The 27,313-nt window shown below is 46.4% G+C and overlaps 1 protein-coding gene across 2 annotated transcripts in view; it reads left to right on the top strand.

Annotated features, from left to right (window-relative positions):
- TRMT10A (tRNA methyltransferase 10A) overlaps positions 1 to 27,313 on the top strand; it is a 477,951-nt gene that overhangs the window by 412,663 nt on the left and 37,975 nt on the right. The gene's annotated exons all lie outside the window — the stretch shown is intronic.

The following is a 27,313-nucleotide window of genomic DNA, read 5'->3' on the forward strand; positions in this document are numbered from 1 at the left end:
TAAACCATCACCAAGAGCGGATTACATTCGACATCGTTAAGTCAGCCCATTACCCCATGGTATTGGGTATGCCCTGGTTACAAAAGCACAATACGTACATCAATTGGACAGCAGGATCACTATTCCTGGGCTCAGAGTTGTGTATGTCCCACTGTCTATCCCTGGATCCCTCCTCGACACCTCCTAAAGAACCACACTGAGACCAGAAAACACCACTCATGGTTTCCAATATCATGCAAGTCCCAGAGGCCTATCAGGGATATGCTGATGTATTTTCAACTGCCATAGTCCAGGCCTTACCCCCTCACAGACCTGAAGACTGTGCCATAGATACAGATCCCTCAGCAGTGATTCCCTTCGGCAGAATGTTCATTCTTTCTGCACCTGAGAAAAAGGCACTCCGAGAATACCTGGACACCAATCTTGAAAACGGCACCATAAGACCCTCAAAATCTCCAGCGGGTGCTTCTTTGTTCTTCGTTCCCAAGAAGGACATCAAGGAACTCAGACCTTGCCTCGACTATCATGGCTTAAATCAATGCACCCTCAAAGATCGGTACCCACTGCCCCTGATCTCGGATATCCTGGAAGCTGCGAGAGGCGCCGTAATATTCACGAAGTTGGATCTCCGAGGTGCCTACCATTTAATCCGTGTCCGGGAAGGATGGAAACATCTCTGTCGCATTTTGGGAATCCAACGTGCCCTTTCGTCTGGTTATCATCCCCAAACCAATGGGGCCACAGAACGTGCTAATCAGACCCTGGAACAGTATCTTCGATGTTTCGCCACCAAGGTTCAAGATGACTGGTACTCCTGATACCCGTGGCTGAATTCGCCTACAACAATTCTGACCATTCAGCACTTAAGACCAGTCCTTTTTTTTGTAGCCAAGCTTTCCATCCATCGGTTCTACCCTCTGTTTCCCTCATCCTACACCAGTACCTACTGTCGACTCCTGGATAGAAACCCTCATCAACGTTCACCAGGAGGCCAAAGAAAACTTAGACAGGGCCAGAACACAGACTAAGAGGTATGCAGATTTAAAAAGGAGACCAGGTCCTTCATATGCTATTGGTGATCAAGTCTGGTTGTCTTCAAAATTACTACCCCGGCATCTACGGCCAAACAAGTTGGCCCCTCGGTACTATGGTCCATTTCCCATCAAGGAAATTATCAATCCAGTTTCATACCAGATTAGACTACCAGACTCTTGGAAGAGAATTCACCCAGTATTCCACACATCCTTATTAAAACCCTACAACCAATCCTCCCGGAAATCCTGCTGACCTCCTCCTCCTCCTCTACTGGTCGACAACCTATTGGAGTATGAAGTATCCCGAATATGTGATTCCAGGTATAAACGGGGTCAGCTTCAATACCTGGTTGAATGGAAAGGATACCCTCCTATTGAAAGAACCTGGGAGCCACTTTCTAATCTCAAGGCCCCTCGACTACTCATAAGATTTCACCTTATACACCCGGGCAAACCTGGTGGAACAGGTTTTCGGAGGAGGCATGCTGTCATGACCCACAGAACGCGCCCCTTCTGGACTTCCTGGTCCTTATCGTGACCTGGCTTGTATTCATTGTTCCTTCCAACATGGCCGTATCACATGACACGCCTCGCATCAGCCTTCACAGCGGACGTTGTACGTCCCATAAATGTGCCACGCCCCCGCGGCCCCACGCGTCTCAATGCTATTGCGAAGTAGCGACCAGACCTGTGCTCCGTAGCTCGCGGTATTGTATCCTTTGCTTCTTCCAGTTTACCCCATCCTAGTCCCTTTCCTTCCTTTCTTGGTTCCTGGACTCGTGTGCTTGTTGCGCACCCTGTTACTTTCCCGAACTCCTGGATCCCTGCATCCCGGAACCTTGAACGCACGCTGGAGTCGGAAGAGACTTGTGCAGCTTTATTCAAGACTCGATCAGTTCGCAAGAAGGCATCGACCAAGGAATCCAGCAAAGATCGAACTCGGGTGAGAAGGGGGGAACTCCTTGACAGTACATGCAGTAACTTGGCTTCGTAAAACTCATCAGCCAGTTGACCTAAAGAGCTTTACACAATTTGCTCTGTGTTTCCGATCCAGTGGGTCCATCCATTTGGGAACTAACACTGGCTGTGCCAAGGTGATGAGGAGTGTGGTTCTGATGCAGGTGACAGCTGTTTTATGGACCTGTGGATTGAAGGCCTATGCCCAGCTTCAGTCTGATTGGAGTGGGGTTTGTGCAATCGGTACAGTGCACAGCCCTGCCCTGGGGGTGCCCCGAAACATCAGTGCTGTGGGGTTTGCGCTAAAGCAACAGCCAGTCGAGCTAAAGAGAAAGGTGGTGCAGCAAAGCAAGGAGGAAACATTACTAAGCAGAAAGAGAAGATAATAATTACTGGTCCAAAAAGAGCACTGAAAATGTGGCCGCTATTACTGATGGAGTTTCGACTATTTTCAAAGAGAGCCACTTTCTTCACGTCCTTACTGCTTCCTGGTCAATTAAACAGCAAAAGACCTAAATGCACTAAAGGAAGAGTTGAGAGCACTACGTTTAGTGGGTCTCCAGAATAGGTATGTACTGGGCCTTCTTACTGCTATGGAAGGAGGAGTGGCGCCAAGTTCGGAAGCAGTTGCTGCACAGTGGTGCCTGATGGAGAACCCACAAATGGAACATTGAAAGCAGCTATCCCTGAAATACAGACATTCCATGAAAGGTTGACAAGTGAAATTAGTGGGGTGCAGCTGAGCAACAAGCTGCACAGCATTTTCACGTGGGTGGCCACTTGGCTTTCTGGAGTATTTAGAGTGGCTGTCCCTGCGTTGGCCCTCATGCTCGTCACCGTTTGCATTGGCAAAACTCTTTTTAGACTCTATACTAACAAAAAGAGAGGAAAGGTCATGCAGCCCCTGAATGTTGATGGGGTAAATGGTAAACAGGAGCACACTAACAAACTAACCAAGGATGAGAAAATTGATGATGAAGTTGACTGGGTAACAACGCAACCCACTGATGTTGAAACTATGAGGCCTCCTTGATTTCATGTACTAAGGATGGGTTGAGGTGTATCATCATAGAGGGATCACTGGAAGACTGGGAGGAGGATGGAGGTGATATGACTAGACTAAAAAGAGTATGGATCCCTAAAAAGACAGCAGCAGAGTGGGATTGAGGGGAGGAGAAGAATTAGTTACTGATGGATCAATACAAAGGGGCAATAATGTGATAACAATGCAAGTTCAGCACGGTAAAGAAGCACAAACCTATCAGCTGTGGGATTAGCCCACTAAATGGAGGGGCCTTTGTTGATAGCCACATAGTCCTACCTATGCACTAAACTGACCCCAACAAATGGGGTTCTAGATAAATAACCTGTAGGTAAAATAGCTTGAATTACATGTAAGTATGTAAGGCTTAGCATCAGACCCAGGCACTGTAAAAAGACCATGGAGCTTGCTTCCATTAGAAATTAATTTGCATTGTATTCATTTGCCAAGCAGCCGTAGAAGCTAGCTGCACATTGCAAACTACACGTTCCCAGGATCACGATGTAAGAGATAACCAGCCTTTGATACATTCAAGGTCAGGAATCTCAGCTCGTGGGTGCCGGAGAAGGCAGTGAATGCACAAGCATCTTATAATTCGGCATATTAGTTTATGAAAATGGCCTACTGACGGTTTCGAATGTGTCCCATGGCAGTTTCAAATTGCCCCTTAGCACATCTCAGCCTGTTAGGTAGTCAGAAGAGTTCCTAAGATGCAACATTGCACTTGTAACTTGTCAACAATTCAAAGCTCTTGTAGTGTCATGATCGATTGTGTTCCCATGAGGAACGGATGGAGATGATCATCGGCAGATGAATTAAGATCTGCTGATCATCTCAAATGTCTTAATGTTTTGGCACTATGATGTGGAAATTATGGGCTGGACGGTGACGTCAGAGGGGGTCGAGGGTGGTGTATTGAATTGAATTGATTGTTTATTTGTATAGCGCCTATACACAATGTGTTTCAAAGCGCTTCAAAGAGGAAGGGAACATGGGAGAAAACAATTACATTCTTACAAGTCCTTGAAACAATTCAGAATGTGAAAAATAATTATAATCAGTGTGGCGACATTTCAGATTGTGCAAGTGCAAAGGAACAATTGAGGAGAATAGGGGAAGGGAAGAGTGAGACTAAACCAGCAGTAACATTACTATGCCTGACGACAATTGATGTAGTACCTGAATAACAAGAGGAGGGGGACGGGGGGTGAGGAGAGAGTCAGGAGGAGAGGAACAAAACAAGCGATTATCATAATGGGTCAGACGACGATTCAAAATAGTGCTGGGGGAGTGGGAGGAGAAGACAAGGAGGGAAGGGGGAGACAGCCAAGCTGCTATCAGCGGTCACAGGACAAATTATAGGGGTAAGTGCTAATGGACATAATTAGGGGGGGAGGAGGAGAGGGGAAGGAGGCTGTGAAAGACAGGAGAAGGGGGAGAGGAGGAGAGGGAAAAGTGGCTGCAAAAGACAGGCAGCTACGATTACTATGCCTGACAGCAATTGGGGTAGTGCCAGACCTTACAAGACAGAGGGAGGGATAACAGAGGGGGGGGGGCAGGTAGAAGAGAAAGACAGGCGGCTATGAGTACTATGCCTGATGACAGTTGGGGTAGTGCCAGACTTTACAAGACAGAGGGAGGGATAAGAGGAGGGGAGGGCAGGTGTATGAGAAAGACAGGCGGCTACGATTACTATGCTTGAAGGCAATTGGGGTAAAGCCAGACTTCAACAAGGAAAGGGGAGGAGGAGGGGAAGGGGCTGTGAAAAAGGTGGCTACATTAACTATGCCAGACGGCAAATGAGGTAGTGCCTGAAATTGACAGGAGGAGGGAAGGTCAAGGGTGGGGTAGAGGGCAACCTGGACAATCACACGCTCATGAGGGCATGAGGGTGGGTGGGGGGGAAAGACACACTCACAGGGAGCATGGGGGGTTGGGAAGCACAGACACAGGTGGCGTGAGGGTTAGTGGGGGGCACAGACACGCTCACAGGGGGCAGCATGGCGGCGTACCGTGGTGGACAGGGGTAGACGGGGCCTTAGGAGTGGGCCTTGTGAGGAGGGCCGGCCAAGCCTGCCGGCCTTCCCATTTGCCCAGATGATCAGGGCAGCAGCAAATCCCAGACCCCCAGCAGCACCATGCCTAGCACTCCGGTGCAGGCAGTGAACACTGCCATCTTGAAATGACAGATTCAAACACAGAACGGATCAGGCACAAAATCATTGCAGTGAAACAGAGCGTTATTAAGGCTCCAAGGTGTGTGGAAGTTCAGGCTGCAAAAAATGCATGTGTAGGCAGAGTCAAAATAACTATTAGTCCATTTCAAGGCGCTGTCGCGTACCGGTCGTGGAAGCCCAAAAGTGTGGGGCTTACCTTTCCTGCAGTCTGTGCCACGGATGCAAAGGGAGACTTAGGCTGGTGGGAGAGGAAAACGGCAGCCGCTCCGGCAGCCACATCAGTGAGGCGGAGAGAAGAAAGTCAGTCCATGTGTGGTGACATTTGCAAGATCCAATCGTTTTTTGATAATGTATGTGTCGCTCTAGGGGAACAACGTAGAACTGCTAATTAGCCTAATTTGGAGGATTGACCTAACGTTGCAATATGTGTTGATGCTAATTAGTTTGTATGATTATAAGCTTTGGTTTTTGGGGCCCATCTTTGACAGCGCTTTTTGTGCAGTCCTGTTCCGAGTTCAGTTTGAATTTCGCTTCCCAGCTGTATCTGAGTCCAGAATAAATTGTGTCATTTCTTGCCTGGTGTACACTCCTTTTTAGACTACTTTTGTAATTTTTATTGGTGAGTTCTGAGGCAACTCGCAGTACACTCTGATCAAAATTGGTCCGCTATCTTTTTGGCTGAATCATTGGTCATCGTGGACGCTGCATCCCATGTTTGGGATCGGATGTTACCAAAACTATTTTCCAAAGAAAAGATGAAATCGTATATGTAGGGTGAACTTAAGAAGTTATTGTTGACATAAGAGGTGGTACCCAATTGATGAATTGTATTGTGATATGTGTTTTTGGTACTGTGACATGATTTATAATAATGATGAATTACATTGTAAAATGAGTAATTTTATGTAAAGGATGAGATCCAGACTTGTATTTGTATGTGTTCATATATATGATGAATATTTGTAATGTTTATATTTTGAATGTGTGCAAAAGGCTAGATATTCTAGCCACATGCATTATAAAAAATTAAAAAATAAAGAAATAACATAGACTGATCTATGAACTCAAATTCATTCATTGGTCATTCTTACTTAATGATTGTATTGTGTACTAATTTTCCATAAAAGGTTATTCCAATAAGTTCAGATGGATTAAACCTAATGTTTTAAGGAGGAGTGTGGGAGCCCCTCTACTGAGAACGAACAGGGGTCCAATAACCTGTTATATGGAATTTCTTCCGCTCAGGAGGGCCTGCAAACACGTTTTAGCTGACTGCACCCTTCACAGAGGAGAAATACCCATTTGCCTATCAGTATTTGTCCCACCCGCAAGGGCAGTCCAGCACCAAAATGCTAGGCAATTCTCCTCTGAACAAGAGTACCATCAGCAACCCCAGAAACGTTTTTTAAAATTTGTAAACCAGGGTAATCCAGATGTGGCCCCTCTGCTCACTGTGCCTTTGAGAGGCTCAGCTTCACCTCACTGAGTAGGCCCAACAAGGCCAAAACCTCTGTCTGGGGTTGCTGATGGTACTCTTGCTCAGACGAGGATAGCCTAGCATTTCGGTGCTGGACTGCCCATGTCGGTGGGCGAAAGACGAATATGTAAATGGGTATTTCTCCTCTCTGAAGAGTGCAGTGAGCTAAAACGTGGTTGAAGACCCTCCTGAGTGGAAGAAATTCCATAGAACAGGGTATTTGACCCATGTTTGTTCTCGGTAGAGGGCCCCCCACACTTCTTTCTAATATTTTAAGAGATTTCAACTACTGCTATTCTGTGGTTATATGACAATTTATGGACAGTTGATAATACGTTTAGTAATTGACTTACCTTTCTCAATTGATTACAATGAGTTTACAATAATTGAGTTCTGTTCCGTTCCTTCAACATTGCTTTATATTTAAGCTTTGATTTATTTTATTCAAGGGTTCAAATAGCTGTATTTAAGAGACAATTATGTTTTTGTGATATTGGGCCTCCTTACGAGTCTGCCGGTAACCGTGCCGGAAATTCCGGCAGGTTACCGCCCGACTCGTATTACCATTCCGCCTCCGTGATTGCCGGAATCACCGGGGCATTACAACCCTAGTGACCCGGTAATTCCGGAGGCGGAAATCAGTAAATCCCCATTCCCATGGAGTCCCACAGGACTCCATGGGGATGGGGACCATGGAAACACCGGCTCCATCTATGACAGAGCTGGTGTTTCCATGTCCGCTAACAGGCGGGTGGTGTTAAACCCGCCAGGTCAGACCTGGTGGGAGTGACACCTCCCGTCTGCAGGACTCTTAATCAGCCGGTCCGGAAAGAACGCTGGTGGCGGATTTACCACCACCGTTCTTTCCGGACCGGCAGGGTCGTAATGAGGCCCAGTGTCTCTAAATAAGAATAATTAAACGCTAAAGGATTATGAAATTCGTACTGAATTTTTGTTTAGAATGGTGTGAGTAACTTTGACTAAGTATTTAAGAGAAATTGAGATGAATATTCAGAATCCAGTTGTGCTATTGAAAATATACTTACCCTAGTTTAGAGAAATATTAATCCGCCTCATATTAGTGTCTCCACGTGATCCATGCTAACCAGGGCCATTTTTAATTATTGCTCTTGAAACATGTCATCACAAGTCGAAAAACATAAGCAAAGCACGAAACATGCATGGTCTTGCCAGGTTGTAGGGCAGCAAGTATATTCAACCCACTGTAGCAGCAACAAAGCCTTAGCTTTAAGTGTTGAATCCACGTTAAAACAAAGCATTTTTTACAGTGAGGTCGAAAACCTTGAATCGAAACACATTTTTTCTATTTAAAAAGCCAGGAGAGACCCCCACAACCCCTCCATCTATGTTTTTCATTTCTAATTGTTATTTTCCATGTGAGACTTTCGACCTCGAAGTAATGGTTTGAGTCAGAATAGGGTGATACCTACGTGTTGTGGTATTTGCCAGTGCCCCACCACCTCCTCCCAGATCTCCCATCCCCTGTGGCTTGACTTAAAATTCTTACATACACAGAAGGGCCCGTTGCCTGACTTCTGTGCACTTGATATCCTCTAAGATTAATTAGGGATCCATACCCCTCTCAGAATGCAGGGGGAGGTGAGATTGCCCGTGGCAAAGTGACCGCTCTGACCCTTGGACTGATTGGTGCCTTTCCTAATGCAAAACGTATCTTTCAAAACAACTCTGATACACCCTTTTGTGAGAAGTAACGTTAGCTGGGAATTTTCCAGCTGTGACCAGCTTTAGTTATGAACTGACAGAAACTGGGGTTTTCGACTAAAGTGTAATGCAAGAGATCCACAGACATTACTGACAGGTTAGTGATGAGCAAAAGCAATCTGACCCGTGACATTTGTATTCATGCTCCAACACCTTCATCACTTACTCAATCCCACTGACCTGCACTTAAGGATACAAGGTATATACACAGGGAAGCAAAGCTGTGGCTCAGGGTATGGAACATAGTTGGCAGAGCAGCAATTTTTATCTGGTATTGTGTGGTGTTTGTCTTCTGGGATTGAAGGCATCAATTGATGACTTGTGTGTTGATCCCACTCCTGTGGCAGGTGCTGAATCATATAGGAGCACAACGAGCTGGTACCAGGCTTCCCATAGCAAGCAGTTTTCTTTCACATGGTACAGGTGGCGAGATGTTGTAGAGATTTGTCCTGGGTGAAATCATTCCACAGTTTGGATTTTTGTGTTAAGCCTTTGATGTTTTGCACTTCTAGATCCTATACAATTTGTTTGGAAGATACTGTACACAGAGAGGAAATGCTTTCACTTTCTAGCCCATCTTAGTAACTGTGGTATTGTGTCGTCGTCCTCCTCGATGTCAATATGTCAAGTTCCTGTCTGTATTCATTGGTCATAAACCTTAATTAGCTTATCCTCCCTATTCTCAGACTCACTAGATGTGAGTCGGGGAGAAGACCATGAGCTTCCCATAGTCTGATCTTCTACACTTTGGTGTTTGACCCAGCTCATCAAAAAAGGCTATCTGCAGCTCTCCAACTTCCCTCCCAGAGAATGTGGACTGAATCCCCTCGTCCTTCGAATGAACTACCTGCAAATGCACTACTGTACTTAAGTGACCAATATGCATATCAATCTTTTTTTTTTTCTTCAGTGCAAATACTCATCTTTGCGAGCAATACCAGAAAGGAAAAATCCTTTGAAAAATGACTGGCTTGACTTGACATAGAACTGCAGACATACAGTGTCCCTCATCAGAATGGAAACCTTCACAATTCTGAGCATGGCGCAATCAGAAAACCAAACAAGTCACCCTCCATTTCTGTGCATACCTCTGGTCCTTCACAAACAGAAAGACACATTTTGAGAATGAGAACAGCGTGCACACATGTTAACCAACAAGATGCATTCTGTAGCGCTTTCTAACACTTTTGGGAAAAAAGAATCAAACACGGCTTAAACATAATATAAAATTGTTAAAGATGCATATAGATTGTGTGAGTAAATTAATGTCTACTGCTAATAAATTACTATATATTTGGCATATGCTGTACAAAATGTGCACCCTGTGCACCATTTGACGGTTCTGCCTGCAAAACAAAACTTCTTGGGTCTATAACACCCAGGACTCTGCAACTGTGGAAGCCATCTGGAGCACTGTGCTTGGCTCCCAGCGGGACATGTGACACACTGCCTCTTTTATTCAGTATCCCCTGGGCGTCCAGCCCAGGGGTCTACAGCGAAGGTTCTAAAGCAGCAAAGGGTCTGGGCCAGAAAGGGCCTAATGCTAGAAACCCCTGCTTAAGCCAGGACTTTGCTGGTCTCAACATTTACGTGACTTCAGCTTCCACACATAGGGATCCATCCACCCATTGACTATCCTTTCACTGCAGATCTTCTATTACCTCACAAGACCAAGGAACATTTCTGTTTTGGGCCTTTTAACTGTCCTTTGGTTATCTATTCTAGCCCATCTCACAGCTTTATCTGCTTCTTCTCAGCCAATCATCTACCCTGTCCCTTTCCGCTCACCAATCTATCCTCTGTCTCTCTTTTTGACTGCAACCTTAACTCACCTTCATCATGCACCTTGACTTTGCTCCATTCCTCCTTCTACTCACTCGCCTCCCTCCCTTCTCTCATAGCTTTCCACCACCACATGGTGGAACTTCTGCATCACTCTCTGTCTCAGCACCTCCCACCTTCCTACTTTCACCCACATCCCTCAAATAAGATGCTTCCATGCCCTCAGCATCTCCAACCTCATCTATCCCTCTTGCCTACAGCAAAACACCTGCACTTCTCCCTAACCTCCAATAACACTGGATCTGCCGTAAAGATTCTGCTTTACTAGCAGCTCTCCTCCGCTATCTTCCCCCCACTCTGCCTGAACTGTTGGGAAGGGCCGCAGTGTTGGGTTCCCCATCAATAAGGACCTCAACACTACCTCTCTACCCCTGTCTGACATCAACTCTTCCTCTTTTGAATATGCCCCTATTCAACTCTTCCCTCCTACTTTTCCCACTGTGCTGGCTCTTTATGCCCCCACCCCCTGGTCAGCATTCCAGGCCCTTGCTGCTGCCACAGAGAAAGCGCGACAACCCATACGCAGCAGTTGGGCCTTAGGGACGCACAACAGAAGAGCAGACTGCGACCGGAGGGGTCGAGCAGGGACATAATGGGAGAATTTCTCCTATAGATATTCTGCCCCCAGTTTGTAAAAGGCCCGATGCACAATGCACATAGATTAAACAAAATCCTCTTCTCAATCGGGAGCCAGTGCAGTTGTCTTAGAAACAGATATATGTGTGCCCGAAATGGAGGGCGCAGGATAGAACAGCTGCATTTTGGAGCAAGTGAATTCTATGGATAAGGTATTGCGGCTGACCAAAGTAGAGTGAGTTGCAGTAGTCGGCTGTACTCAGAACAAGAGCTGCTACCAACAGGACGTGAAAATGAGAAGGAATAAAAAGAAGAACTTTCCGCAAGGTGCGCAGCTTCAAATGACCAGATTTACAAACTGCAGCCACCTGCTCTGCCATAGAGAGAGAAGATGTAAACTTCACACCTACATTTTTGACTGAAAGGGAGGGCTTTCCCTGACTTTCACTATGTACTTATGACACAGTTTGACCAACACTATCCTACTCATACATTCACACCTTCCCATCCCGTCATCAGCCTTGGATCCCCTCTGAAATTCAGACACTCAAAACACAGGTGACATGACATACAGTGCTGGCGTAAATTACAGACACCCTGCTCCTAGCGAAACACAAAACAATTCCTTGATACTCTAATTTCTCCACTGGACTCTGGCAAATCCTCCTACTTCACAAACCGAATCTCCTCGCTTCACAATCACAACTAAGACCTTAATCTACCCTCCAATCTTTGCTCACACCTCCCAAGCCAATATCCATTGCCTCCCCCCTTTCTACTAATGACTTGCTACTTTTCCTCTTAAAGCCTCCTCTCTCTCCCAATCCTCCTCCTTGCAACCGTATCTCCCCATTGACTCTTCTACTCTCGACTACTTCTCCCCACCTCTTACTGAATTAGCACTCATCCTTCGCAGTGCCAACCTATCTTGTGCACTGAATGATCGACTTAATCTCAATCACTTGCCCTTATCTCTCTGAGCTCTTTAACTTCTCCCTTTCCGCTAAACTCTTCCTTGCCTCTTTCAAATCTTCAACTGTATTACCCCCTTTGAAGACATCCTCTGCTGACCCAGATGTACCAGCAAACAATCGCCCAGTTGCTCTCCTTCCCCATTATTCGAAAGTCCTTCAGCAAGTGGTCTTCAACAAGATCCTTAAGGATAAAGGCCTTTGAGATCCACTTCAATCTTGCTTCCATAGTAAATACTCCTCTAAGACTGCACTCATGCGTGTCTCCAACTTACTCTCTAATGCTCACCACTCCAAACTCTCTTCTATACTCCTCCTTTTGGACCTTTCTTCCATTTTCGACACTGTCAACCATTCCTCCTCCTTTCCACTCTCCAGGGCCTTGGGTTTTGCAAATCTGCTCTTGCCTGAATCACCATCTACCTGGTAGGTTGATCCTTTTAAAATCTCTTGCAATTCGCTGACGACACTCAAATATTTGTCTCTGTGCCCTCCTTCACCGGAGCTATCTTTGAACGGTTTACAACCGGTCTCACTACAATTCATCTCTAGATGGTTCTCCGATGCCTCATGGTGAGTTCTGAAAAAACGGAAGTCCTCTTTCTACTGGTATTACCCAAATTGTTCGTTTACAATTGTTCGAATGAACAATTGACTGAATTTAAAGGGTCACATTTGACCTTTTCACAATTGACCGTGTATATATATATATATATCGCTTTGGTAATATATAGGGTTTTGGGCGGGTTTGGGTGGGGGGTTCAATTGTGAAAAGGTCAATTGTCATTCGAACAGTTGTAATACGAACAATTCGTATACAACCTTTCTACCAGCTTACAATGCCATCCTAAACATACCCTCGCTCCATTCCCGCCTGACCTTTTTGCTCTCTCATCCAAGGCTCGCAATCTTGGGGGTCCCCTTTGATAGCGACGTACGCCTGCAAATATTCATGCCTCTGCTGCTCATATAAACCTTCTCAACATTTGGAAAATTGGCCCTTTTCTTATTAACCATTCTGCAAAAACTCTAATCTCCCCTCTCGTGCTCAGCAAACTTCTCCTTGGCCTTCCCAGCTAATCTTTCCTCCCTCTCAACCAAGACCTCAACTTTGCTACCTGCATTTTCTACAGCCTGCCCAGATCCTCCTCCACTTCTACCTACCAACAACATGCTGGTTGGCTCTCCATGCTCAACCGCTCTCTTTTCAAGTTCCTTCTAGACTACAGAACGATCAATGGTCTTGCCCCTCAGTACCTATCTGATTGTATCTTAGTTTACTCAGCATCTCATTTTCTCCGATTCTCCTCTGCACTCAACATCACCATCCCATACCTTGCCTGTGCCTCCTCATGCATCTTTACTTTTGTAAGTCACCTGTTTTCTTATTTTAAAAAATGTTTGTTTTGTCACTTGTATATTTCACACTTTTACACCCTCATAAACTGGCTCACCACTTGTTCTCATCTGTGTGCTAATGTACAAGCGCCCTTCGTGGGGATGCCTCAGCCATATGTAAAGGTATTACTGTAAGTTATCGCTATTCGAAATTGACATCCATGTTCTTCAAATAAATACAAATCAATAGAAATACAAAATTGCCTTTTCAAGACGGCTGCTAATGTTCTGCAAGTTGTTTTTCCTTATGTTTATTTGGCAGAACATCTTGGGGGGTGGGAGAGGCAACAAAAAGTGAGTGTGCTGTAGGCGATATGCAGCTAATTCTTTTGACACAAAGGGCAAATTCTTTTTTTTGGATGCAATTTCAAATGCCAATAAAAAGTATTGTACTATCCATCTGTAGCAGGTGCTGCTGAACGCAACATTGAAGCCTAAGTACCTCCCTGCTAGAGTCCTTCGGTCCTCTTGCTCCAACTCTCTGCAGATCAGACGTTTTTCCAAGCAGAGTGTGGGGGTATTGGGGGTAGATCGTTCTTCGGCAGGAGCCTCCCTCTGAAACGGCCTCCCTGCCCCTCTACGTCTTGAGCCGGATCTCCTCAAGTTATTATTGCTATTTTTCTTCGCTGTTCTGCCCCAGCCCCCTCTTTTTGTCTTGTGGCGCCTGGAAACACTTCTTGATGTTTAGGCTCCATACAAATGTTCAATTAAAAAATATGCCTTCACTGCAGTCCATTCTGGCCTCCCCTGTGCACACAAGCAGCTGATATAGAAACCCTTCTAGCTTACTGCCTCCCTCTGGCATGTTTAGGTGCTGCATACATATTGGCACTAATTTAATTTTGAAATTTTATTATTGGCATTTTCGATACTTACAGTGAATCACAGTACATTATTCAAGTATTTTGTATGAGCAATGCCAAATAAAACTAATAACTAGGCTTGCATATGTGATTATTTACTAATGATCATTGTATCACAGGGGATCCCAGTGAATGCAGCGGTGCAGTGGAATGCATTCATGAATCATACTGACTGATGGTACTTGGGGAGGCAACACTTGTGTGTAATATAAGCAGTAGTATAGAGCATCACAGATAATACATTCAGGGTGGCTCATCATCCGAGGGGTGGAACATTTTCAGAGTCACAGTTTCTATGCGTCAAAAACGTCAGTTGAAATATTATCATGCATTCGCAATGCTCCCAACCAAGCTTTCGTCTCGGCTTCACACCAAGTTTGAAAATCGTTGTGCCTCAATATATATTGCAGACCTTTTTATGTTTCCAAGCCCTAGCCAGGCGCCTCTTGGCTAACACGCATGCCAGATCCATAAATTTGATGACATGCTTATATTTGCTAGGCCTAAACGTTCAAGTGAGCTGCAGTGATACCTGGTAATGCCAGTCGCTGTGCAAGCCCGTTCAATTTGAGCCCAGAGTCCCTGTGCCTTCATACATTTCCAAAACATATACAGTAAGTCTGCACCTTCTCTTTCACACCAGGGACAGGCTGATGTAGCATTCGAGTTGAAATCAGCCACTGTGCTGCGGGTGATTATAGGTACGATAAAGTATATTGATTTGGCGCAATCAGAATCTCGCTTTTCGGGAGACATTCTTTGTAAAGATTAGTGCCTGATCCCATTGTGTATCAGATATGTCGGAGTTAACATCGGTCTCCCAGCGCACCTTCAGTATCACATGTCTATTGATAGTCCCCTTCAGCAGACATTCATACAGTCTAGAAACAGGCCTCCAACTCTAAATTATACAGTAGAACCAGAAGTGTGTTTTCCTCCGGCTCAGCAGGCTATACATCCCAATAGGATTTAGCTGTCTTCACCACCACTCAAAAATGGACCCTTATGGAGGTCCACCCAGAGCAACAAACTTTCTAATTCCCTGAACCTCCCATTGTTGTACATGTCCCCCCAGGCGGATACGCCCAAGGCTTCCCACCGTCTCACAGCGGTCAGCTCACTCTCATTCATGCATTCACCTGTGACAATCAGGGCACTTGGTCATTAGGGGTGACGCACTCCCAAGTAATTTCAATGCCCTGTTCCAGATGTGAACGCCCAATTTCACAAGCAAAGGCTGGGGATTGATACATCCTCTCTGAAGTGTAAGGAACATGTGGTGGTAACAGTAAAGACAGACACAAGTGATCACAGTTCAAGGGTGTTTATTAACCTCTTAAGTGCCAAGGACGAGTATGCTCGTCTTTTTTGCATAGACTTCAATAATAGCCTGGCACTTAGTGTATAATGGGTGAGAAAAACGCCCAACATAAACCTAAGTCTAAAATGGGAGCAAGCTATGACCATCAAATAATAATAAGTCAGTCCTAGTGGCGTCTTGTCAAATAAAACGGGCCTTTACTAAAATAAATATTGCCAATCCTTACAACCAAGTTACAAAATAGTGGGGGATAATGTTCTAAAGAAAAGAAATAAGTGTTCACCAAATGATAAGACAGGATGGTATGGCTGGGATCTCCCTTCCTCACGGTTTTAGCATGGGACAAGGCAATACCTTTGAGCACAGCACACTCCTGGGCCTCGCCAGCACAAGGTTACAGTTACTTTCAACGATGCCAGGACATTCTGGGCCCAAGTCTTTTTGCTGCAAAGTCTCTTGCCTTAGAAGGCCAGCTGAATGATCAACAATAAACGAACAAAAGTTCCTTTGGTAATCTTTCACGTTGGGCAATTGCTCTCTGCCCCTTGGATCCCTCTGAACCCGGCTATGATCCTTCTTGTAACGTTAGCCTCCCTCAATTGGGTTTACTTATGGCCTTTCACTCAAAATCATATCTTTCAAAAGTCTCAATGTCTTTTTCAACAACTATTCATTGTGGACATCCCTCAGCCGGGTTCACACTTGTTGCCACAATGCCCACGGGTATATCACTATTTACCCTCAATTCGCAGGCATACCTCTGTCAGGTTCAAATTTGCCAATTTCACAGTTCAATCCATTTTCTCCAATGTGTCAAATACTTTTGAGTGTATGAGGGGTTTTTCTGGCCCCCCCGTAGGACCACTTCGACACTTCACACAGGCCTCTCCTACGGCCTCTTCGCTCTCGTAGTTTCAACAAAACAACATAACCCAAAAAGGCTTCAGTCAGAGTCCTTTGAATGAGTGCCTCTGAGATGCCAGACTACTCTTCTTCTGAACCTTTTACTGGGGTTTCTTTAAAGTTCAATTATAAAAGTTCTTTGTTCAACAAGGTTGCCACCTGCAACCTTGGGCCCAGCACAGTTCGGTTTTACTATTTGTCTTCTCCGACTCACCGGTTGTGCTGAATTGTTGGAGTTTCTTGTCTTGGGAGTCAAGGCCGGTACCACGGTGGTAAGCGTTTCACCCCGCTTTGGCTATCAGCGTGGGAGTGCCCTGTGTGCCGTTGACACCAGTCACAGCACATGTCAGCTGAACTGCCCGGTCTTATGATTTCTCTTTCGAAGGCTTCGCGGCTCTGAGTGGAAAAGGGCGTGGGCAATTCCCACCTTGTCTTCCCTCCAGGTCTCTCTGCCTTTCTCCCCCGTTTGAACTGCCGGTCCGGAATAGCTGCTTCCTCGTGCGTTCGGTCTTGCTCACAGTGTGCTCTCGTGCTCCACTATGTATCCCTGTGGGGAAGGCGAAGGGCCGTCAGGTGTGCGTAGTTATTGTCAGTTGCCTGACTCTGCCTGACCGTTGTGTTGGGACATGTCAGGTAAACGACTCTGGTGTTAGTCCGTTGTCTGTCACAGTGTAGTAAAGTGTTTGTGTTAGAAAAGGAGTTTAGGGTAGAACTTCTTTATATCCTACGGGGTAGGATGGGGAAAAGGAGTTATAGGAAAGGGGGTATGGCGTCTCAACTAGCGGTGTCCCACTTCTACTCCCCAAGGATCCCCCATCCAGGTGATCCCCCCCCACACTGGTCCACACCCAGGAACCGGATCCAATAGCGATGGCCGTGTCCTGGCCTCCTCAATGACAGATCCCCGGGGACTAGCGGGTGAGACACCTTCAGGTTTCTCACATACCCTTCCTCCATGCGATGTAGCTGCATTTGTTTCACAGGGGAACCGGGAAAGGAAGTCCACATTTCCCTAGTTTTTGCCTTTTCGGTGTCCCACAGTGAAACAATATGGTTATAGGTCTAGAAACCATCGCATGACCCGAGATTCGAACATATTTGAGTTGGCTAATCCAAACTAGGGGTGAGTGGTCTTTAACGAGTGTGAACTTTCTTCCTAATATGTAGTATCAATGATGAATAATGGTCCACTTGATGGCCAGGGCCTCTGGTTCCAACACAGAGTGATTTATTTCACGTGGGAAAAGCATGCGACTAGCAAATATGATAGGGTGTTCTAATCCATTGCAAGCTTGATACAGGAATGCTACTAACCCTGTATGGGAGGCGTCCATTTCTAATATAAACTCTTTAGAGAAGTTGACTACCTTCATGGTTGGGTTCTGGCACAGCATCTGTTTTAAGGTGTTATAACATAGATCATCCTCGTCATTCCAATGAAGTTTCTGGGGTTCGGCATTCTTTAGTGTATCTGTCATCCTAGCTGTTTTGTCCAAAAAGTTGGGGATAAACCTACGGTAATATCCTATTAATTCAAGAAAAGCTGCAAGATCTCTTTTGGTCTTGGGGGTTTGTGTATCTAAGACTGCTTTCACCTTCTCATCTTGAGGCTGTACATTCCCATTCCAGACAAAGAAGGTGAGGTATTTTACGGCTGACTGGGCCAGCCTGCATTTAGCTAGATTAGCAGTTAGGCCAGCTCCTCTGAGGACTTTCATGATGGCATAAAGATGGAAGAGATGGTCCTCCTAAGTCTTACTATAAATTACGATATTGTCTATGTAAGCTCCACAGAAATCGGAATAGAGTTGCAGGATTTTATCCATGAGGCGTTGTAAAGTGGCTGGTGCGCCATGTAAACCAAAAGGGATGACTTTGAATTGAAACAGTCCTAGAGATATTGAAAACAGTCTTTTCCTTATCTGGCCCATATACAGGAACTTGCCAATACCCTATGGTTAAGTCTAGGGTGGATAGAAAGGTGGCTGCTCCAAGTTTGTCAATTGGGTCATCGATTTGTGTGGCATGGGATAGGCATCGAAGTCTGAAATGGCATTAAGTTGACAGAAATCAATGAGATTACAGGCGTAGACGCGCCCACCCTGATGCCAGCATCCAGATATTCCTGTCGTAGATACACAGCTATAGGTTCCAGAGCAAGTATCTACAATATTGGGGAAAGTGGGCATCCCTGGTGGATACCCCTTTGTATGTCCCAAGAGGACGATACCTGCCAACCTGATTTCACTCTAGCCGTTGGGGATGATTAAAGTAACGTCACCCAACGAATGAAGCCATCTCCAAACTTAAACCCTCTCAGAGCGGCCACCTTCCACTCCCCATAGACCGAATCAAAAGCCTTGACAGCATCAATAGATGCAGTTACACAGCTGTCATCTTGGGGATTAGTTTGATCAATAACATGCTGTAAATGTCGAAGGTTCAGAGTAGTGTTACGACCTGGCACAAGCCCAGTTTGATCTGTATGTATGATGGAGTTGATAGCCCTATGCAACCGAGCAGCTAGCACTGTCGTGAGTAGTTTCCCATCGCAATTCAGCATAGCCAGGGGGCGATAAAAGTCACACCTCTCCATAGGCTTCCTGGGTTTGATAATGGGTAGCACCAATGTCTCCCTCATGCTAGTTGGTAGGATGCCGCTTTCATATGCCTCCTCAATTTTAACAACGCTGAGGTCAGGGTGGGGCTATATTGCTCATAGAAATCCCCCGGGAGGCTTTCGCTTCCCGACGTTTTACTAGTAGAGCAAGGATTGCTTCACTGATCTCGTCCACCGTGATGGGTTGATCTAGGGAGGAACTCTGATGAGTGGTGAGTTTCGAGAGTCGAATCAATGAAAATGCCTCAGCTATCCTGCCATGGCTGTATAAACAAGTGTAAAAGGCTGTAAGGATGTCATTGATTGTAGCCTGGGAACGCCACAATTCACCACATTCATCTTGCAATTGTGTAGTCAAGGGGCTAGGCCGTTCACCTTTGCACAACCAGGCTGAAGTTTTCCCAGATTTGTCTCCCTCCATATGAGTGTGGGAAACCTTTGTAGTGTTGTCAAATTTAGATACTCTCCTATGCTTGTAAGCATTGAAAGCGTTTTAGGGCTACTTCCCTTTCAACAGGACCTGATCCCGGGTGTGCAGCCACCATGCATTTATACTATTCTCCATGACGTCCAAGTCATGCCGCGGTTGTCTGCGGATGCCTCCTGCACTAGTTATGATTTCCCCTCTACCACCTTCATGGCCTCCTAGACAATACCACAAGTATTCACATTATCTTCCAGAAAATTGTGTTAGGTATCCCGCAACTTGTCATGAAAAATAGGATCACCCATAGCCTCCGTAGGGATACGCCACATCGGGATAGGGGGCCTGGAAGCTTTAGCCTCCCATGTAGTCACCAGTCGAGGATGATCCGATATTGTGCGTCCCATATATTCTGCACCTTCAAATTCAACCAAATGCTCTGCACCCACAAAGGAGTAATCAATCCTAGTGTGCACCTTGTGTGGGGATGAATATAACCAATAGGCCCTAGTGTCTGGGTGCAGTTTCCTCTACCAAGTCTAGCTCAGACAATGCTTCATTCAGGGCGATATTGGCCGGGGGAGGGTCACAGCAGGGAAAAGCGGTTCTATCTAGCCCAACATCTTTCACACAATTGAAATCCCCACCATCCCCATATAAAAAAAAATCACATATAAAAAGAGAATCACGCCTGGAAGCAATATGACGACAGAGCATTGCGAAAATGATCTGGTATCTTCTGATTCAGAAAGTAAGAGTTCACAATACATATTTTTCTGTCATCTAGGTGGCCTTGCAACATCAAATACCTCCGCTCCTGGTCTCTCATCACCTCCAGGTCTTGAAATGGTATTTTCCCGTCTAGCCCTGTAAGTACCCCTCGCACAAATTTGGAATACGGAGCACTGTAGCCCAAGCCCCCCACCCCCCCAGTGATCTAGAAGTGTGGTCTGATCCTCAGCCAGTAGATGGATCTCCTGAAGTAAGGCTGTAGAAATGTACGTGTTGAGTAGGATTTCACCCGGTTCCTACGCATATACAACTCCAACCCTCTTACGTTCCAAGTCAGCACCCTAACTTGTGACATAGTTGACTAGCACCACACCTGCTACACAATTTCCCACATGTCCTACTCCCCATCCAATCATGCCATCCCACAACCGCCACCCATCAACCCAGCCAACAAGAACAATGCAAGCATGTTTAACACACATCCGCTTGATCAGTGCATCAACCCCTTCTTCTCTGGAACACATCGCAAGCCTTCCAATGGTAATCGAACAACAACCAAACAACAATTCCCCAAACCTGGGGATCGATCATGGTCTAACAGAGCTGTTCCGTTCAGACGAACCCGAAGGCCACCATAGCCAACGGGTACCAGGCAAAGCACCAACAACAGGTAGGTGCCAAAAAACTGAGTCGAGGTCGGCTGGGTTCACCCAGTGGGCAACAGATTCTCATCCCCACTGAATATGAAAAATATTATGTGCAGCATGAGTAACGTAATACAACATCAACTAGGAAATCTCAAAACCAATATGTCACTGAGCTCATTTCGGTGGCAAATCGCAATATATCCGCCTGCCTAACATATAGTTCAATCAGCAGGCCCCCGTCCAAGCATCTTCGTAATGGTGGAAATTTGCAGCGATTTTTAAGATAGTGGCAAGAGCATAAATCTTACATCTGCACAGGGGGGTCAAGAAACCGCGCTATTATTTTCCGGAGTGTCGCTGCCACCTGCACTGATTGAGTTATTGTGTTCAATCCACATTTTCGTCGCTTCCGGGCTATCAAAAAATGTGATCTGCCGTTATATGAAACCTTCATCCTGGCCGGATAAATAAGCATGTATCGGAGTCCCAATTGTCTGAGTCTTGTTTTAGTAGGCACAAATGTATTTCTCACCCACTGGACAGGGCTTGTATAGTCCAGGTATACAGCAATCTTCGCATTACCCTTCTGTATCACAGCACCATCCCTAGAGAATTGCAGGATTACCTCCCTCTCTCTGAAATGAAGGATTCTGGGTATAACTGGTCTGGAGGACGACCCCTAGGGTGGGGGGTTATTTTGAAGTGATCGATGTGCCCTCTCCACCACAAATCCCTGCAATAGTTTCCCACTGCCAATTTCCTGGAGCAGCACATTTTCAATGTAGGCAGTCCGTTCTGAGCCCTCTGCGCCCTCTGGGATCCCAAGTACCCAGACATTATTCCTGCAAGATCTACCTTCGGCCTCCTCAGTCCGCAGTTCCATGGTTGCATTCCGCGCCTCCAGTGCCTTCAGTCGCGCCGTGAGCTTCCCAGTTGTGGTTGCTGATTCTTTCAGCATTGCTTCTGCAGTGGTAACTCTCTGCCAGGGATCAGACGTCCTACCTTGACCTCATTGATCCTGTTTTCCAGTGAGGCTCTAAGGGCAGCACTGGCATCAAGAACCTTATTCTCCTGCATGTTCGGTTCTGGTGGCAGAGTGTCCATCCGCTCAGTAGCCGCTCTCTGGGGAGGATCCTGACGCTTGGCTCACAAAGGAATCCATTATGGAGCCCTTGTTCTCGCTTTTGGTAGGCGACATGTCAGCGATCAGATGTGGGAACAGAGAATGTGCTGCAGTATCTTAAGGGCCTAGTCTGAGCAAATCAACCAAGAGGTTTTGACGTCCCCGGTCCAGACTCCGCAACAACGATCTTGCCTGCTGACGGCCCCAGGACAGCCAGCACACATGGAGCACCTCTCAGAAGGCGAGTTCTGAGGCTAGCTTCAAATGTTTTTTCACCACAGCGCTACGTGATCCAGCAGGTATCCTCAGCCAGCCAAAGTATGCACCTGAATGTCCGCACATTAATGTTAAAGGATATTTGTACCATGCACTCACCACCTGAGTGGTCTCCTGGCGCTCTGGCGGATCTGAAAAGGAAAAATGGGGTGAGGGGTGAAGTTAGTGGGAATGAGTGGGCAGTAGAGAGCAGTGATGGGCTGTTGGCAGCTTCAGTTCGGTTAACACTGTTCGCTGAGTTCGGGGGTGCTTTACCGTTCGGTAGCCTTCATGTGCTGATGTGCGAGGCTGTGTGGTTTGTGTAGGGGAGGACAGGCCTTAAAGGCCCCCCTCTCCTGCATTCTTCTCCCCAGGTGAGGACCCCGGCTCGCCAAGCGCCCCCCATGCCACCTGAGCCCAGGTGGAGGAGGGCTTGCCCGCCGATGACATTGCCCCCGCATATCCACCATACACTCACACCAACGTTTAGCTAGGCCTAGAAACCTTCTTGCCCAGCAAAGATGGCGTGAGTTCAGCGCGCTGTAACACGGCCCCCACCTTTGGAGAAGCTTTCCAAGTATCCCTGCCGCTGCAGCCCTGGTAGATCCGCTGCGAGCGCGTTCCCATGAGAAAGTCTGGTATGAGCTAACTCGAGATGCTAACACTGTAACATTTTATCGTTCACACTGTAATATTGCACCTCGCATGACCTGGTCCGCGAGGCCGGGGTGACGGGGGAAAAGCTGAAGCATCACTTTCTGAAGAAAGTAGAAAATAATTCAAGTATTGGTATTAACGAACTACCTCTGTTTAAACAGATTTTGTAAACTATGAATCAACCATAAAGATGTAACGTTATATGATGTCACCCCAGGTCTGGACTAATGCTGCTATAACTACAGAGAAAGATGTCGACAAAACGTATAACCTTTATCTGTATAAGTGTTCTCTCAATTTTATGTAGAAACCTGAACTCGTATATGTTTTCTTAAAATCACCCCAAGCGGCGAGTATCAATCTCTGTAGGCCATAACCTAGAACTACCTCATGTACTGTAGTGAATATAATGTTATACAACGAAATGATTAATGAACTCGAAGTATATATGCATGGTATGATAGTTTATAGAAGACAAATGATATAAAAGTTTTGTATTCAGAATCAGGCAACACACGAGGAAGATACCTTTTGTGAATATATGCAAGGCCATTCTCCCTCCCGCCCTACAAAGCCTGCCAAGTAGAAGAAAGCTAAGGCCTGTACCGTGCTCCCCCACCTCCCCCGGCTAAGCTGGAACTACTCCAGAGAGTCAGAGGCCCCAACACAAGCATCCAAGGCCACCGGCCGCCACCTGTGTTATTTACAGCACGGTAATAAACATGCGTTTGAATCCTCTGATCTACCAGCACCCTATCGTAAATCCCACAATCCCCCAGACCAACCCAAGGAGACCCCCGACAATGAGACAAGACACAGAGCCCCCTTCCTAGTAGCGTCTAACGTAGTAATAAAACATGTACCACCCGGCACAAGCCCCCAGAGCCTAGCCCCTCGACCTGAAATACCAGACGTCAGAACACCGGTAAATCCAACAGATGACCACCAGACCCCTCACAAGGTGCATTCCTCCAGTGTAGTATTGATTGAAAGATTTACTGTAGAAGTTAGATATGGGGTTTCAAGTAACTGCAATGTGCATGATCTAGGGTACCTAAGTCAGGGAAGGCATTCATCTTTGTCACAGGCTGCCCCAGCGTACCAACACCGCCCGGATGACCTCGAGCCGGCCTGCCAGGCCCAACCCAACCCACGCGGCTGACCAGTGACGACATCTCACCCGGACCAACCATGCTGCAGCAACACCTATAGTTAGTCGACGCCACCCAATCCCAATTAACTTGTGCCCCCTATAGTGTGTAGATTCTGATGACGTTTTTTGTATTAGAAATACGCCTGCCTTTGCGATTGTCAGGCAGAGCGCTCTCGGAGGTTGCAGAGTTCTTTGCATGCCATTTTCTTTGGATAAACTCCCACTTACGCTCACCCGCACTCTGTCTTGGCCTTATTCCCATTACGGGAGTGTCCATTATTGTCTCCCATTGCGGGGAGGATCGTGCTAACTTGGGGGCGCTTCCACTCAGTGGTGACCCCGATAGCGTGATATTGCCAAATTTATTTTTCCTGAACTCCTTTTAACGACCCCCTTTTGGCACGAGAATCTCCGGTCAGAAAGGGAAACGCACGGTGAGCCGGCTCCAGGAAGCTACCCGCCAACGGCGACCGGTACGCTTAGAAGTTCGCACTCAAACTAGATGGGGTACGGGATCCCGGTTGCAAAATCCCCTTTGAGTACCGCTCGCCGGAGCCGGGGCTGACTGTTGAGCAGAAAGGCAACACCGCCTGGACGGACCCAGTTTCGGAGACTATCGATTCAAGACGGGCACGTGAGTACCGAGTGCGAGCGATCATAAAGGGGGAGGGAGGGGAACTTGTGAATAGGAGAACGTGGGCAGGTAGGGGAGAGAAGTACGGGAGTCTACTAAAGATAGGTCTTAAAACTTTCTTTATCTTTTCTTTGCATATGGCCATTAGGAGTAAGAAGTAAGTGAAGAGGTAAAAGTGACGGAAACCTAGCTCCGAGAGGGGGTGGAAGGCGGCGCCGCATAGTGCTATCTAGACTAGTACTGGGAATATATGAAGAAGTAAAAAATAAGTTATTGGTGTCTGGCAAAGGGAGACACTTAGGATACTGTTAGTGATTGCTACTCTTTCTATTTCTTTTTTTCCAGTCCACGGGGCAAGGGGTGAACGTGAAAAGGGTATAAGGTAGACATACGTGTAGAAGAACCATAAAATAGGGAGCACTTTTTTAGGAGTGGGATTAAGTAGTGGCACGTACAGACGTGAACACAGTAAGCTTAGCAGAAAAACAGGGACAGCTGGCCAGGGAGGAAAGGGAGGAAAAACGAAGAGGTGTGAGTGAGAAAGTATTGTGAGGGGTGCGCGCACCGTGCGAGTAGTGGAGACGAACGGGTGACCGCGAGGGGGTGCTAGAGAGTGGTGACCATAACCAGTAGTTGCTTGGTTGTAAGTGAAATTACATGAGAGTGTATGTGCATGGGAAGGGGATGAGTTGTGGTAAGTAAGAAAGAATTTGTACAGTGAACAACTTTGGGTGATATCGGTGAGAGGTCCGCTCTTGTCTGTGCCATAAAGAGATAGATAAATATATCTACACCTAACTAAAGGTAAAGAAGGTGGACACGGTTGTTGCTAGTGGTTTAGAATATGGGGGCGGAAACTCCCTTGTCACATATTTGTAAGAGCTTACCGGGGTACGCTGAGCGAATAAATAAATATCACGATCAATGGGTAACAGAATTGAAAGGGGAGGGATTGCCCCAGATTTGGCCAGAGGGAGGATCTTTTGACAAAAGCGTTCTTGATATGGTACGAGCATGCATTAGCCTCAAGTATAAGGGGAAACAATGGCAAAATAGGAAGGAGGTATTAGACCTCTGGAGATTGTTTGAGGAAGTACCCCCACCCAAAGATCCGGCACCTACTGTCGATCTGCCGCCCACAACAGACAACCCACTCCTGATTCCAAGGGGGGAAAAGGACCAGCTAAATGCAGAACAACCTACGGAGGTGATTAGCTTGTACCCAATATTGAACAAACCAGCCCCCGCAGCAGGATATAGCGACCCTACTTATGTGCCTCCCCCCACAACTGTTACACCACCGAGACCAACAGCCCCCCCGCCATACGAAAGCACTAGAGAGCGCGCCCAGGGAAGCACACAGAGGGTGAATATAGAAAAGCTAACGAGTGACTTAGAGTCGAGGCTTTTTGTGGCAAGGGATGAGCTCTCAAGAATAAAAGACATATGTGAGCGTACAGCGTGCGCCCCTACACAATCAGGACGCACGTCTAGAGCGTCAAGTGAAAGTAGACAAATTGAGGAAGGATGGAAAAAGGGGGAAATACTGTTCAGAATTGAGGAAGAGCCGACACGAATAATAGAGGTAGGAGCAGTAGAAGGAAGCACTGGTGTTGCAGTTTAGTGAGGTTTGTGCGGTTTGTTGTGCTTTAGGGTTGTGGTTGGTTAGCGTTTCAGAGGTGTATGCAGAGGGGTGAGATTGTTAGTGGGTTGGTTATTGGCCTCGCTATATAGAGGTGATATGTGCTAAATGTCCACGTTCTTTCTAGGTGCGGCTCGTGAATGTCCATGCATTTCTATCTCGATCCGGCCCTGGCTAACATTCACAATCCTGTCTACATATGGCGCATGCCAATATTCACCAATGTATCCAGATTTGGCACTGACCTACCTTCAAAACCTGTCTAGATGCGAATCAAGCTAGCATTCACGATTCTATCTAAATATGGCATTGTCAACATTCCCGGTGCAGTCTAGATGTGGCAATGGCTAACCTTTGCTATTTTATCTAGATGTGGCACTGGCTGACATTCACAATCCCGTCTAGATGTGGCACAGGCTAATGTTCACAATTCTAACTAAATGTGGCACTTGCTATCATTCACAACCCTGTCCGGGTACGGCGCAGGCAAATGTTCAGGACCCTATCCAAATGTAGCACTTGCCATCATTCACAATTCTGTCTGGTCTGGCGCCGGTTAACATTCACAATTCTATCTAAGTATGGCACTTGGTAGCGTTCATGGAGTAGGTAAGGTTGTTGGATAGTATTGGGCATGTATGCTAATTTCTGTCCTTCTGGCGTTGTTGCTTGTGTTCTATTCCACATAGCGTTGTCTCTCTTGTTGTTGTAGGAGTTTCTCTTAGTCGGTTCTGGGTGTTGCCTGTGCCATTGTATATTGTCAGTCTGTTCTTTGTGTTTCCTGTTTGATTGTTTAGTTTCAATTTGGCTCAGCGGTGTTGAAGAGCCAGGTTTTTAGGAGTTTTCTAAATTGTAGGTGGTCTTTGGTGTTTATTTCTTTTGGGATGTTGTTCCAGGTTTTTGCAGCCAGGTGGGAGAAAGAGGAGCCCCCTAGTTTTTTCTTGATGTATGGTTTTGGTTCCAGGCGGATTTCATTGCTTGATCTGAGGAGTCTCGATTGTTATTTTCTTTTGTAGGAATTCAGCTCCAAGTCCGCTGGTTGCCCTGTGTGTTATGCACATTGTGTTGAACGTGATACGATGTTTGATTGGGAGCCATTGTAGTATTTTTAGTGCTGGAGTG

This window comes from Ambystoma mexicanum, chromosome 6q (assembly GCF_040938575.1).
Source record: "Ambystoma mexicanum isolate Mex_15411 chromosome 6q, UKY_AmexF1_1, whole genome shotgun sequence".
NCBI lineage: Eukaryota > Metazoa > Chordata > Amphibia > Caudata > Ambystomatidae > Ambystoma > Ambystoma mexicanum.